This window comes from Macaca nemestrina, chromosome X, assembly GCF_043159975.1.
Source record: "Macaca nemestrina isolate mMacNem1 chromosome X, mMacNem.hap1, whole genome shotgun sequence".
Lineage (NCBI taxonomy): Eukaryota > Metazoa > Chordata > Mammalia > Primates > Cercopithecidae > Macaca > Macaca nemestrina.
In genome coordinates, this window is record NC_092145.1 from 44,276,572 (window position 1) to 44,290,732 (window position 14,161).

Sequence of the window (14,161 nt, forward strand, 5' to 3'; positions counted from 1 at the left end):
TGACAGTCTGAGTCAGAGTACATGGCGGATTACAGGAGAGTGTATGACTTCCTGAACACGTGTGTCAGTGTAAGTGTATCAATGTAAGTGAGAATGTGGCATGGCAAGTGTGAGTGTGAGTCTATGTTGTCATATGGTATCAGTAATTTCCTGTGTGAAGCACAGTCAACTGACTATTGCAATGTGAACTGTGTATGTCAGTGTGGTATGTGCTAGTGTGAATGCGAGTCAGTGACTGTGCATGTCATTATATGTTCACTGGTGCAAATGTGTGTAGCAATGTGAGGGTGTGTCAGTATGAGAGTAGAAGAGTGGGAATGTATAAGAATGTGAGTGTGCAGTAAGTGTGATTGTGCCAGTGTGAAAAGATGTGATGTATGAGTGGGGGATGGTTTGTGAGAGGGTACACATGTGCATGTACACGAATGTGGAGGAGTGCTTGTGTGTCTGTGAGAATAAGGAAATGTATAATTTTGAGTGTGCAGTTCTGAATGTGAAAGTGAGTGAATATGTGAGTGTTAAGTACATGTGCAGTATGTATGTTTATGTGAATTTGTATGAGTACTGAATGTGAATGAACCTATGTATGTGTCAGTCAACGTGAATATACCTGTGTGTGTAAGTGATTGTGCTTGAGTTTGAGAGGGTAGAGTGATGGTTGTCAGTGAAAATGGCTGAGTTTAGAAAAATATGTGTGTATGGTTATATTTTAGAGTACGTGCCTACAAGTTTGGTATAGAGTGTGATGATGTCTCAGTGTGAAGAAAGTGAGCGTGAGTGTGAATTTGTGTCAAAATGTGTGTTTCTATGTATGAATATGATTATGTGTGAATGTGTCAGGAGTAGGGACATTGTTTTAGCTCTGTGTATATGAATGCAAGAGTGTGTAACTCTAAGTGTAAAAGTGCGAGTGGGTGAGATGGTGCTTATGGTGTGAGAAAATATAAACGTGGATATATGAGCATGTATGCATGTTTGTGTCCCTGTGATGAGTTTGTGACTATGAGAAAGAAACAGTGATGATATCAATGCAAGTACACTAGAGTGTATGAAATTGAGTATATGAAGGGCTGTGAGTATAAGAAACAGTTGGAGTGTGTGCAGGGAGAATGTCAATGTATTATTTGCATATAGAGTATATATGACTATATAGGAATTTGGGCAGGCAAAGGTGATTGTATCCTCTGTGTGAATAAAAGTGTGAAAGTGTATGACTGTGAGTGTGTAAGAATGTAATATTAATAGCATAAAGGTGTGAGTGGCTGTGAACACGAGGGTGGGGTGTATGGTGTGTTGTGTGCATCAATATGAAAATGTGAATATATGAATGTGAGTTTGTGGCAGCGTGAATGTACCTGAATGTAGCATGTATGTAAATATGATTGTGTGTGAGGGTGAGGGGGTAAGAGTGATCATCATTTTGAATGACTCCAGTATGAAAAGTGAGTGAGCCCAGGGGATAATGTGACTGTGTGAATGTACAAGAGTACAAGAATGTGCTTGTGAGAGTATGTATGTGTGTGTGCATGAACTAAAGATACCAAAATAACTGGATGCTGGGTAACTCTCTCCAGGAAGTCTCTTTCTTCCCAAAGCCACAGCATGTCTTCTGTTACAGGCAAGTTACTTAGCTTCTCTCAACCTCTTTCTCCTCCTTGGTAATACAGTGATGATGATAATACCTAACTTCAGTTAGTATCACTTGTATAATCAGAAACAGCAATAACTATTAGAAAAAAAAACCAAAAAAACAAAAAAACCTACTTTGCAAGATTACCATAGGAGCAAATGGTATTATGCCAGTAAAGTGCCTAGCACAGAGCTGGCAACAGTAGACAATAAATACAAGTTATTATTGCATCTGTCACAGAATACCAAAGAGCAATTCAGGGGCTTCTCATTTTAGTCAGTCCTAGTTACCTTCTGTCCGTCAAGGTCTAAAGAGGATCCCCTACCAGAACATCGCTAGAAAGTTGAATGCATCAGTATCAACAAGGCTGTAATTTCATACCTTCAATTCCATGGCTGAAACTCTGGAGCTTCCCTTTCATAAGAAGGCATCACAGAAACACCTGCCACTGAGCTGCAGTTTTACCTTGTCTGTAGGCCCATTGTATATTCAGTGTGAAAGGGAACTACATTGCTTATTCCTTGCTTGTTTTTTTAGTTTGTTTTTCTGGTTGTTTTTTTAAAAACATTTGGTTGCTTGTTTTTTTGATTTGGGTAGTAGGAGAGATGCCTCAGCAACTGATAGACAGAAGACCAGACGGAGGGACAGCAAGCTACAAGCAGGTAGCTGGACTGCAGGGAATAGCAACAGAGGCCAGATGGAGAAGCTGACAGAAGAAGTTATAATGCCTGCCTGAAAGGCAGACAAAGAGACAGATAGATGATCAGAGAGACAGGCCATGAAACCGGAAAGAAATGCAGAGGAAGAGAGAGACGCCCAACTTGCAAAGCTGCTGGGCTGCTGGGGAACTGTTGAGCCCTTTTAAGGGAGTCTAGAGATCTGTAAGATCTAGTCCCTGCCCTTGAAGAGCTTACAATCTAGTTTTCTTGGTAAGATGAATACTCCAGAAACCATGCAAGAATTATTGAAGGCAGTAGGGCAGCAAGTGCTACACTGCACACTACAGACTCAAATGCTGTTGGAGACCTGGTGGAGGAAGTGCATCCTGGTTGGGTGGGAAAGTAGAGGGAAGGTTCGGGAAGGTTTAAACTAAGCCTGACAGGCCCAGAAGCAGGGATGCAAGGGGTGGGGGTACACTTCAAATAGGAAGGTAAAATTAAGTTCAGGGGGCAGTAGAAATCATAGGAACTTATTGGCAAATTTGCAGCATGTGGCTAAAAAGCCACCCAGGCACCAGGAAAGGAGAAAAGGAAATGACAGCTTGATGGGAAGCATGTCTGTGTTACACTAAAGCTCTTAGATGGTGCTTGACATCTGCAAAGGACTTGGCAATGATTGTTATGTTGTTTCTCCTCCTCACCCCAAAATGTAGGTCAAGGCTGTCATTCCCATATTAGAGATGGGAGGGAGGCAAGAGACTAAAGGTAGCTGTACTGGGCAAAATTCGCCAGAACATAGGGGTCATGCCCTGAAGCCTAGCTCACGAGGTCCAGGCAGAGTCTTTGATATTGGGAGATCTGGTGGAAAAGCAGCATTTGCCTGGATTTGGAGATCCCTAACTCCCTGCCCTGGACTCCATTACTCACCTCACACCGCCACGGCTGCAGGACTTCAGCACAGGTGGGCACTGCCCATGAGAAGGGTCCGGGCTGGCTTCAGCTCCTACAGACTCAGTGCTGGGCACACCAGCTGCCACAAGATGCAAGGACTCAGCTGCTCTTTCTTGGGGGAAACCTGCCGAGAGAAGCATTGTAGGGGAGAGGGAACCTCTTTCCCCAACTGCTACTGCTCCCTCATCCAACCCCCACCAAACATCACTCACACACACACACACACACACACACACACACACACACTCTCTCTCTCTCTGTCTCTGTCTCTCTCTCTCTCTTTCTCAATCTCTCTGGTGAATTTCAGAAAATCCCTTAAGAAAGCTAGAAAATTAGAGCGCTAAGAAGTGTAAAAAGGCATTGTCACATAGGATTACAGAAAGGGCACAGAAGTGGGAGTCAGGAGATGGGAGTTACAAGCTGAGAATTGCTGTTAGTCACCTCATCATTCTGGGCCTGCTTGGTATCAAGTGAAAAGGCCTGCCTTAGTTGCCTTGGATAAGTGTTGGGAGAACTAAATCAAATAAAACAGATGTGAAATATTTACATAATTTGCATAATTATGGAGCAATATGTATAATCACAGGAGGTGGTAGAGCCCAGTGGACAAAAGGAAACAGAGACAATGGCCAATGCAAGTTGGCTCCATGAATATGTAAGCTTCCTGATGTTGTGGCACTGAATTCAGTTCAGTTCAGTTCAGTTCAGTTCATCCCTCAACTCTAAGTCTCCACCTCCGTTTCCATTCCCCTTTTCACTAACCTTTCACTGGGGAAGGGTAAAAAAAAGTCTGTCTGCCAGGCAACAATATTCTGAGGTCTCCTAATTTGCTACCATCTCACAGGTGCTAAAGGCCACAGCCTCTGATCCTAATTGGAGCTCCCCTCTACCTTCTCCTATCTCCACCAGGTAAGTCTTCCACTGTCCTCCCCAGGTTTCTTAGGGTGAATATACACTGTTTACTGTTGTTGTTTGGTGATAATTTACCCTATTTTTCCCACAGAGGTTTCCATGTCTAACCATGAAGGAGACTGAGTCTCTTTGAACCCTCCCTTTCTGCCTTTTCCCACAATCATTTGAGCCTCTCAAGGGAGAGGCTGATCTTCTCTATAGAACCTCAAGCTCTGCAATCCTTCCTACTCTGCTTTCCTTTCCCCTTCCCCCAGTGGTGTTTGTCCTCAAAGAAAAGCAGAAACTACATGCTGATACTAAAGGAGGCATGATTCAGGCTAGCACCTATTTATTAGAGACCAGAATGAACAGGGTCCTAATCCAAAGAGATGGCTAGATGGTTATCTAAACACGAAGATTGCAAAATTGAAGCCTTAGGGAGCCAAGAAAAGCCCCATGATCTCCAATTCCCCCTTCTGGAAAAAAAAAGTCCAAGCCATACTCTGGGTCTGCCTCTTGCTCTTGGGCAAGACTCCAGAGCATATCTGTCCCCCAGCATCCCTGGCATTCCATGTGTGCTTCCCACACGCACACTCCAAGCAGCCTTTCCAAATCCCACCCACTGCACCACTGAATGGTGTATTTGCCCCCTCCCTCCCTACGTGAGCTCACCCTGCAAGATCTCACCCTGCAAGAGGGTGGGGTGAGGGGGAGAGGAGTGCGAGCTACCAAAGCTCCAGAGAGAGGTAGGGCTCAAGGAGGGCACAGGAAGAATGGCCTCAAGAAGCCCCCTGCCCATCTCTGGGGATGAGGGCTGACAGCAGAGGCAGCATCCACCCATTGGGGTGGGAAACAATACTAGAGGATGTAAGAGGAGGAGGACACACCCCCAACCTGTACTACCAAGAATCTCCATGTTTTTGAGCAAGATCAAGAGCTTTTCTGAAGCCTACCTCCACCTCTCCCCAGCCCCAATTGTAGCACCACTTTTTAACTCCATGGTGGCCTGCCTTTATTTCACCACTTGCTCGAGTCAGTGCAGAATCAACTGACAGGACACGGTATTCCACCTGGTAGCCACACTCCTCTCACCTGCCTGGGGGTGTGTTGTGTTGAGAGTAGGGCAAGGGGAGATGTGTGAGCACATGTGCATACTTGGTCATGTATATCTGTGCAGTTCCCTGTACCATGTTGTATGTCTGTATATGTGTGCTGTGTCATATCTACCATGATATGTATGTATTGAGTCTGCATAATACTGTGTGTGTGTACAGTGTCCTGTTACTATCACGTTGTATACACGATCATGTCAATAAGCTACTGTGTGAGTGCTATGTGTCTGTACTGTGTTGCATGTGAATTGCATCTCTTCTATCCTTTGTGTATGTGCAATGTGTCTAATTCGTATTGTGTCATATCTCCATGCCATGCTGTGTGTCTGCATAGTGTTGTGGGCATTGTGTGCCTCTATCATGTTGTATGTCTATATCGCCTTGTTATGCACCTATGACTCAGCCTCCTGTTGGAGACTAAGGTAGAAATCAGTGCACGCATCTTGCACGTACCCAACACCCATCACCAACCCAACTCCACTCCCAGCCACCTTGCTGCATTCCAACTTCCTGCCAGAATCCCTGTCTGGGGACTAGGGCTGCCATCTTGGTGGTGGGGGTAGGTGGAAGCTACAGACAACTACTCTCTCTACCATAGAGCCTTCCCGTGCCAAGTGTCTTGCTCAGCACGGAAGATGTCTAGGAAAGGAGGTTTGGAACCTTTTTCAGGCCCAAAGGAAACAGCACTGGGGAGGAAGTTATGGGGAGCTGAATCCCTCTGTAAACCCCCAGCCCCATCCGTATATGCAAGGAGAAGGACTTGCAGGAAATGGTGGCTGGCTGAGTTTCTCTGTCAGGCTGGTTGGAAGCACTGGGAGCCTTCTCCACAGGGAGTAACCACTGCACAAGGGCACTGGCGATCAGGTTGGGCCCTGAGATGCAGGGGGAGATCTTAAAATTGTTCCCATTGAGGTCACTAGAGGGCACTATTGTGCTGATTGTTAAGGATAGTGTTTCTTTTAAGGTGCTGAATTCCACAAAGTGCCTGGGGCTCAGAGGGAGATATAGGAAGGAAAAGGATATATGACCTAAGCCAGGCCTTTCCTTCACCTTCATACCAAGACTTTCTGTTTTGAGATTGAGTTAGGGAGTAAGGGCCACTAGTGAATATATGCCACCCACCCATCCCCTCAGGTCTGTGAGACCCCCCCGCACAGAACCTTTCAGGGGCTTGGTTATAGGGTCCCTAGCAGATTATTAACTTGGACTTCTCTTTTCCCTCCTGTTCCCCATTCATCTGAAGTAAAAGTAAAGCCACACTGTTGAAAGAGATGAAATATATGTGGTTGTGGGTTGTTTTGTATTGTTTTCCCCAAAACTGGAGGGCATACAAAAAAGAAGGGGTAATTTTTCTGACAGGGAAAGAAGAGGGCTATACTTTAGTGGACCTGTCTTCATTACCAAGAATAAATGGACCACCCTATAGAACAACTACTGCCAACTTCATCGTTTGAAAGACAAGGAAACTGAGGCCTAGAGAGGGGCAAACACACTGTCTGGAACCCCTAAACACAACCGGGGTCCCAAACTGTCACTGTCTGGGACAGTGTGTTTGGGAGTCCCAGACCAGACCCTACCCCTCCAGAACACTTGACTTCTGACTCCCAGGGTTCATTCTACCCCAGTTCCTGGTCCTTTGGCCCCTAAAAATCTTCACTCTCCAAATTCAGCCCCTTCCAACCTCAAAGAAAAACTCTGGCCTCCCTCTCCACCATGTGGGTTCCAAGGCCATCCTATTCCATCTCAGCAATCAGGCCTCTCTGTGACCACACCTTTCTAATGATTTCCTCTTCCCACCAGTAAATTGTTACTCTCTTTCCAGTTTTCAAAGTCCATCTCCCCATTATGTTTCCCAGACTCAGACCCAGCTGTAGCTGCACCGTTTTGCTCCTCATTGCATCCCCTGGGTTTAGCACAGATTGCTCCAACCTGCAGATAATTGACCAAATGTGGAACTCAGACACAGATCTATTGCATTGATTAACATTTCCAATTAAACTCCTGGTTAGGCTGTGTGTATTAGTGACTCAAATAATCACCGCACATGTAAATGCAAATGCCTTCCAAAGCCACGGAGCGCGGTAGGAAGCGACGCATATTTGGGAGGAAATGGCAACAGACTGCCAGACCCGGAGGTTCATTTGGTCCTCCGGTAACCCTAAATGAGATTTTAAATGTGTGGCTGTTAGTTGATCCGAGGCTTAAGCATCACACCTGAAATGGAGGATTCGGGTTCTGCGCGTCGCTGCAGGCCCTTTTCCGCCCCCTGCTGGAGAAGCTGTGTAGTGCCGGGTTGGCAGACGAGTCCACCCCAGGCCCTGCAGAGGGAAACGCCTAGACCCCGGCAGGTGGGGGTGGGGGTGGGGGACGCGTAGCGGAGGCTTAAGTTATGCCCCAGATGCCTAGACTGCTGCACTTACCTTCCAAAGTAAAGGTTTTACACAGTTCCCTGCGCGCACAGGGTCCCCAGGGATCCTGAGAGGGAGGGCTTTTTTTTTTTTTTTTTTTTTTTTTTTGAGCAAGGGTCCCAGACCAGGCCCCAACCCACCCATGTAAAAGCAGTCAACCTACCTGTCTAGGCCAGATTGATAGCGCCTCCACTTCCCTTTGGGACACTGTCCTTCCCCACTCCCCTCTCCCTACCCAGGAAGAAAGAGCCAGTTGTTGAGGCTGCTGCTCATTGAGTTTCTTGTTCTCTTGGTTAAAGCTACCGGTTCCTGACGGTGAGTTGCATGGGTGGGGATGCTGTTGATTTTAAATATCTAGAATCATCCTTCTAATTCTTGGCTGAGCTGCAGCTGCCTCAGCCACCAAAGTTTCCTATCCCACCAGAGAATTCAGGGCTTTTGGGTTCTTGGTAAGGCCATGACTTTTCTTCTCTCTCTCTTTCTAGTTTGCTCCTGCCTTCCTGCCTACTCCATCTGATCTGTAGATCTGATTTTTCTTTTTTTTTTTTTTTTTTTTTTTTTGCCTTGGCCACATTCTTTAACCTTAATTTAGTAGCTTAGTCTCTGAACACAAATAGCAAAGTCTCTGATGTCAGCACCTCCCCATCCCCGCAGTTCTTTTTATTTCTCGTTTCCCTCACCTGGTATGTCCACTACTCACCCTCTCCCAAGACCTCAGCAAACTTGTTTGCTCTATATACCATTTCCACCTCTGACCAGGAAAATCTACAACCTGTGGGAATCGTTAACTAGTCAGAATATCCCTAGGGTCCTGTGTCCCCTAGCTTATAACCCTATTGCATGTGAACCTCCTTTTCCTGTCAGGTCTCTCCTACAAGGCCCACGTGGCTGTCCGGAGGCTTGCAGGGTCAGCTCCTTGACATTCTAAGGTCTCTCTGACCTCAGGATTCTCGGCTGTCAGCTCTTGACCAGGCTACCTCCTAGTCTCTTCCCATTTTGCTTGTTGCATGAGCTGGGGGATATGACACTTGTATCCAGAAACAGAGGCTTACAAATGGCTCTCTCTCCAAGCCTCCGCCTGTTAGTCATTCATTACCATATCAAGCCTCTTTGCCCAAAGTTGCCCCTGATTGGAGGCCTCAAGTACCAAATCACAGATCTTGTCCAATTAAAATTTTGCAAATGGCCCAGTGAAAACCGCACTGACCTTTACACCTCGCTCATCCCAGAACAGGGCCACGGTGTTGTCACCAACAGGAATGGACCTCCTTCTGTTCCAATACCTCAGACAGCCATACACTTGGCCTGGATTTGAGTCTGCAAAACCATGAGGGGAGCAAGACTAACATGGCTAAAGGCTTCCCTGCTGAAAGCCGTTTTTTAAAAATAGCACTGCAACCGCCCCCATCATGCTTCCCAAAGCCAAGCCACTCACCCTTCTCTCCTTCGCTTCTACAGACCGACGGCCCAGAACCCTCAAGTCTAGAATCTGGAACGGGATTCTGAAAGGTGGGACCAAAAAAAAAAAAAAAAAAAAAAACCAAGTGGGGCCCCTATCTCTCTCCTTGCCTGAATCCCCCTCTTCCCACCATCCCCCACCCCACCCCACCCCTTAACCACCACCTAGGGAAGGGAAACTTGCCAGAGCAAGAATCTAAAATGTTCGGTTCACGCAAAAGTGCGGCAATAATCTTGCCAGAGCCAGTTCACAAACTGAGGGCAATGTCCCCCAGCGAGCTAAGGGGAAGAGGGGAGAAGGAGAGGCAGTGGACCCAATGACACTGCTCCCCAGACAAAGACAGGGCCAATCCAGGGACCCCGAGCTTTCTGGGGACGTTATTGCATCATTCCAATCCCCACAGGAGAAGAAAAGAGTCCCCCTGTTATTACCATCTCCCCACCAAAAAAGGGGAGGGCGATAAACAAAAATAAAAGAAAGAGGGGAAGGCACCCATTTAAGAAAATCGTCACTTTTTCTCTTTTCTCGTGTGTGTGTGTGTGTGTGTGTGTGTGTGTGTGTGTGTGTGTAGGGGGCGGGGGGTTCTGCCCTGGACTTGGCCAGACCATGGCCACACCCCCTCCCCTTCTCTAGGGAACTGCTGTCACAGCTACCGGGGCTGGGTAGGGGGGCGGGGGGCGAAAGGGAAGACTTACAGGCTGACGTAGCTTTCAAGGCGGGTTTTGCCTCAAGTGGCCCAGGCCCCAGTAAACGAGTCTAGGGTTTGACCAAGCGAAGGAGCCCCGGCCCTCTGGGAACGGCCCTGACACACCCACTTGTCCGCGAACCGGGATCAAGCAAACTGCTCGCTTGGTCTCAGGGCTCCGGGGAGCCACGTAGGAGACTCGAGGCTGGGGCACAAACAGGACAGGAGGGGGGTCCGGAAAGGCAGAACATCTGCCCAGCAGCCTTAAAGCACCATCCAACAGCCACCCCCTCCCCCGCGCTAGCCCGGGTGCAGTTAGTCGCGGGATTTACCTGCCACGGATCCAGCCACCGAGTCAAGACCTTTCCTCTACCTCCGAGAGCTCCAGCTGGCGGGGCTGGGGAGCCGCAGCCCCGCGGCCGAAGCCGCAGCCCCGGGCCCAGCCCGCTCCCCCTGGCTCTTCTCCCGCCCCCGCACACTGGCTCGAGGCGGGGAAAAACTGCAGCCCCCAGTGCGAGATCCCAGACGGTTAGCTGGCACAGCTGCCCGCCCGCGGTAGAGCCCCTGCTCGGCAACCGCTCCCTAGCCGTTCTCTGCTATGACGTCACCCGAGCTCTGCACCTTACCTAGGCCAATCAGATGGTGAGCATAAAACTAAAATCGCCCTGAGTGGGCTACTGGGGACCAATCTTTTGTTTCCAGGCAGGAAGCGCCTGGGAGGGGGAAAAAACTGAAGGGGAGGGAACATGGAGAGGGAAAGGGAGAGGAGATGGAAACTTCTACACTGTCAGGGTTGTCTAGACAGAGGTGGGGCCATCCAAAAAGAGGGGCACCTGACAGGATGGAGAGGAGGGGAGAGTTCATTTATCTTCCTTAATTGCTCCCCTCAGGAAAATTGAGATTTCAGATGAATTTTCGGGGGACGAAATCTGTCCAGCTACACGGGCACGCTTTATTCGGGGGAAAAAATTGTTTCGATTTGGGACACCACCTGTCAGCCAGGCAGGTTAAACTGATGGAATCTCTAAAATACACAGAAAACTAAGAGAGGCAGATGTGGCAGTGGAATTCAAAGAGATGGCAATCTAGATCGGGAAACTACTTTTTTGCATACGAAGTACACACATTCCAAAAAGCACGGAATTATACAAAAAATAAAAATAACTCTACTTCAAATGGAGTTTAAATGTGATTCTCTCTGTCCATCCTTTCCCTTAAACCTTCAAAGCTTTCTCTTGTCTTTAGGATTTGGTTCAAATTTTTGCAGATGTCCAAAGCTTTCTAAAATCTAACTCCAAAAATAATCTCTTGCTACTCCAAAATCCATACTCTCCATGATTTGGCTAGGTTATGTAAATTATGGTGAATTCCAGCAAGGAGACAGTAAGCTGCCATAAAAAGTCAAATAATACAAAACAACAAGGACATTCAAATTGTAATGATGTAAAATATGCCTACAGAAAACGATCAGAAGAGGACATAAAATTGTAATAGTTGGGTTAAACTAGTAGTATTATGAGTAACTTTTTCTTTCTACTTTCAAATTTATTTTTATAAAGATAAATATATCCTCACATACTTAAATGACCAAAATAGATCGTGACCCTTCCCAGTGAGCTTTTATTCAATTTTCTCTACACTGTATAACATCCAGCAATAATTTCTCCATAATGCCAACAAAATAGGTTCCAAGAACAAGAGTGAACTAATATATCTGCCCAGGTCCTTTTAGTAAAAGTCGTACAAAAGAGCTACAGATGACCAGACGCGGTGGCTCACGCCTATAATCCCAGCACTTTGGGAAGCCCAGGCGGGTGGATCACCTGAGGTCAGGAGTTCAAGACCAGTCTGACCAATATGATGAAACCTTGTCTCTACTAAAAATACAAAAATTAATGGGGCGTGGTGGCATGTGCCTGTAATCCCAGCTACTCGAGAGGCTGAGACAGGAGAATCGCTTGAACCCAGGAGGTGGAGGTTGCAGCGGCGAGCCAAGATCCCGCCACTGCACTCCAGTCTGAACAAGAGCAAAACTCCATCTCCAAAAAAAAAAAAAAAAAAAAAAAGCGCTACAGATTCGCCAGACATAACATCTCAGCATCTCAGGCAGTTGAAGAATGGGATGCCTCTTTTGGACTAATTCATTTTAAATTGTGATGATATAGGGAATTGAGAAAAACAACAATGATCCACTCTATGGCAAAACAAGAAAGAGGGAGGCAAAGACTAAGTAAACTATATAATTCAGACTATTTTAAGGGTCACTTTGCATTTTATTTTCCTAAATTCAAAATATATGTATTAATGCATATATGAGTATTACATTAACATTGTAGAAAGTGGTAGAGCTGGGATTTATATCTAAATGAGTCCAATGTCCATGCTTTTTCTAATATGATACAGTTTACTACTGCTAAGAATTAAATGTGGTATTACTGGTTTTCTTAAAATACATACTTGCTGTAAAAGAAACAGACTATGTAAGACTGGCATTTTTTAAAAATCAGGCATTTTTAAAAATAGCTTTTTTGGTGTGGTGGTTGTCTTTAATGCAAAAATATCCAACACCCTCACGCTCAAATCCTTGATTAATAGGTTGGAATCAGGATGGTTCTGACTCCAGTGATTTTACAGATATCTTTTTAATTAACTTTGGAGTAAAAAAATAAGCAACCACATCCCATTGATTTTTTTTTTTTTTGCACCATGGTAATAATCTAAAAAAATCACAAATCAAAATGAATGTAATTTATTCAATGTTAACATCTCTGATTTGTAAAATGCATTTATTTGGGTCAAACAAGAACCTTTTTTAAGAAATAGAAAAATATAACTGGATTTTCCTGGCTAATGATTTAACTTGGGTCTTCTAGGCTATTGATTTAAATTTTAATTAGAAGGTGTTCGATTTCACTCTAATCCTCCCATATACCTCAGCTATAACTCAGAGCTATTTATGCAGTCACCACATATGGTTATTTAAACGTTTCATGGGTGTATTTCTTCTCTCCCTAGTGATTATAGAAAGTAGTATGTGGACAAAATCCTATTAGGTGATTGACAAATTAAAGCATAGTAATGTCATAGAAAGAGGACTGGACTTAAGACCCAAGCCTAGGGTCTTCCTGTGAAAGGGTGATAACCTATATTATTCTTAATACAAGAAAGCAGTCTTTACTGTCAACATGGTTTGTTCTCCGAGAATATAGGGCAACTGCATGAGAGATCTCAGGGAAGGGATTCTAATCTGAAATATCTTAAAGATTTCATCTGTGTAATTTTTCCCACTCAACTCACCATTTTTACCACCCAACTCACTGTTCTCTTGCTTGGGAGTTCTTCGATTTAAGGGTATTACAACACTACCATCATAACCACTTGGCATGTGTATCCTACTTCTCAGGTTACAAACCACTTTTGTATCTTCCCATTTGATCCTCACAACAACCATAACAGTTTACTATGACAATTATTATGATCTGCATTTCATAGATGAGAGAATGGAGACTCGAGGGTTTGAAGTTACCTGTCCAATGCTTCACAGAGATGGTCCTGGAAACCAGGTCTCCAACTCTCAGTTCTATGTTTGTTCTGCCACCCTATATGGCCACTTGAGTTGTATTTCTTCTCTGGGTCTCACCAATCCAACTAGCCCCTTGATTCACATGAGAAGTGAGAAGTGCTGGGATGGGGCTTGTAACAACAGAAGTAAACTGAAATGAATATCTTCAAATGTTTCATCCCAATCCTGCATAAAAGGAACATTGCTCACTCTCATATACAATTGATGGGAGTGTAAATGGCACAACCTTTTGGGAGCACAAGTAGGTAATACTTATGAAATTTTAAAATGCATATGCCACTTGACCCAGCAATTCCAACTCAAGGAATTTGCTTATGAATACATTCATAAAAACATGTCAAGAAATGTTGAAATATGTTATGCTGAATATTATGTAAGAATGAAAAATAATACGTAAAAGGTAGCCTAAATGTCTCTCAGTAAGGGAATTGTTGTTTTTTTAGCCACTTTGTCAAATATGATTGCCGTGTAAAAAGCTGTACATATTTAATGTATACAACTCTATGAGTTTGGGAATAAGTATACACCTGTGAAACTATCACCACTATCCAAGCCATGGACATATCTATCAACTCCCAAAGTTTTCTCCTGCCCAAGTAAGGGAATCATTAAATAAATTATGTGGTAGATACATATTTTGAACTGTTATGCATCAGCTTAAAAAATCAAGTGTATAAACCCCTATGTACTGAAATAGTAACACTCCTTGACCCATTCTTGAGTGAAAAAATGCAGAACAGCACGTGTATTATGATTTTATTTTTGTTTAAAAAATTGGGTGTA

At 45.0% G+C, this 14,161-nt stretch overlaps 1 protein-coding gene across 13 annotated transcripts in view; it reads right to left on the reverse strand.

Annotated features, from left to right (window-relative positions):
- LOC105490475 (p21 (RAC1) activated kinase 3) overlaps window positions 1-14,161 on the reverse strand; it is a 292,458-nt gene that overhangs the window by 122,010 nt on the left and 156,287 nt on the right. The window contains exons 1-4 of one of the 13 annotated variants that reach the window (XR_011618400.1): window positions 10,128-10,373; window positions 9,087-9,153; window positions 8,859-8,968; window positions 3,217-3,364 (exon numbers count right to left, since the gene is read on the reverse strand). The exons of 2 other annotated variants lie outside the window; for them this stretch is intronic. The gene's annotated coding sequence lies outside the window, so the exon portion shown is untranslated. Of the gene's footprint in view, window positions 1-3,216; window positions 3,365-8,858; window positions 8,969-9,086; window positions 9,154-9,805; window positions 10,021-10,127; window positions 10,377-14,161 lie in introns of those variants that run through there. 10 more of the 13 variants (XM_011756139.3, XM_011756153.3, XM_011756140.3 and 7 more) reach the window with 10 other exon arrangements.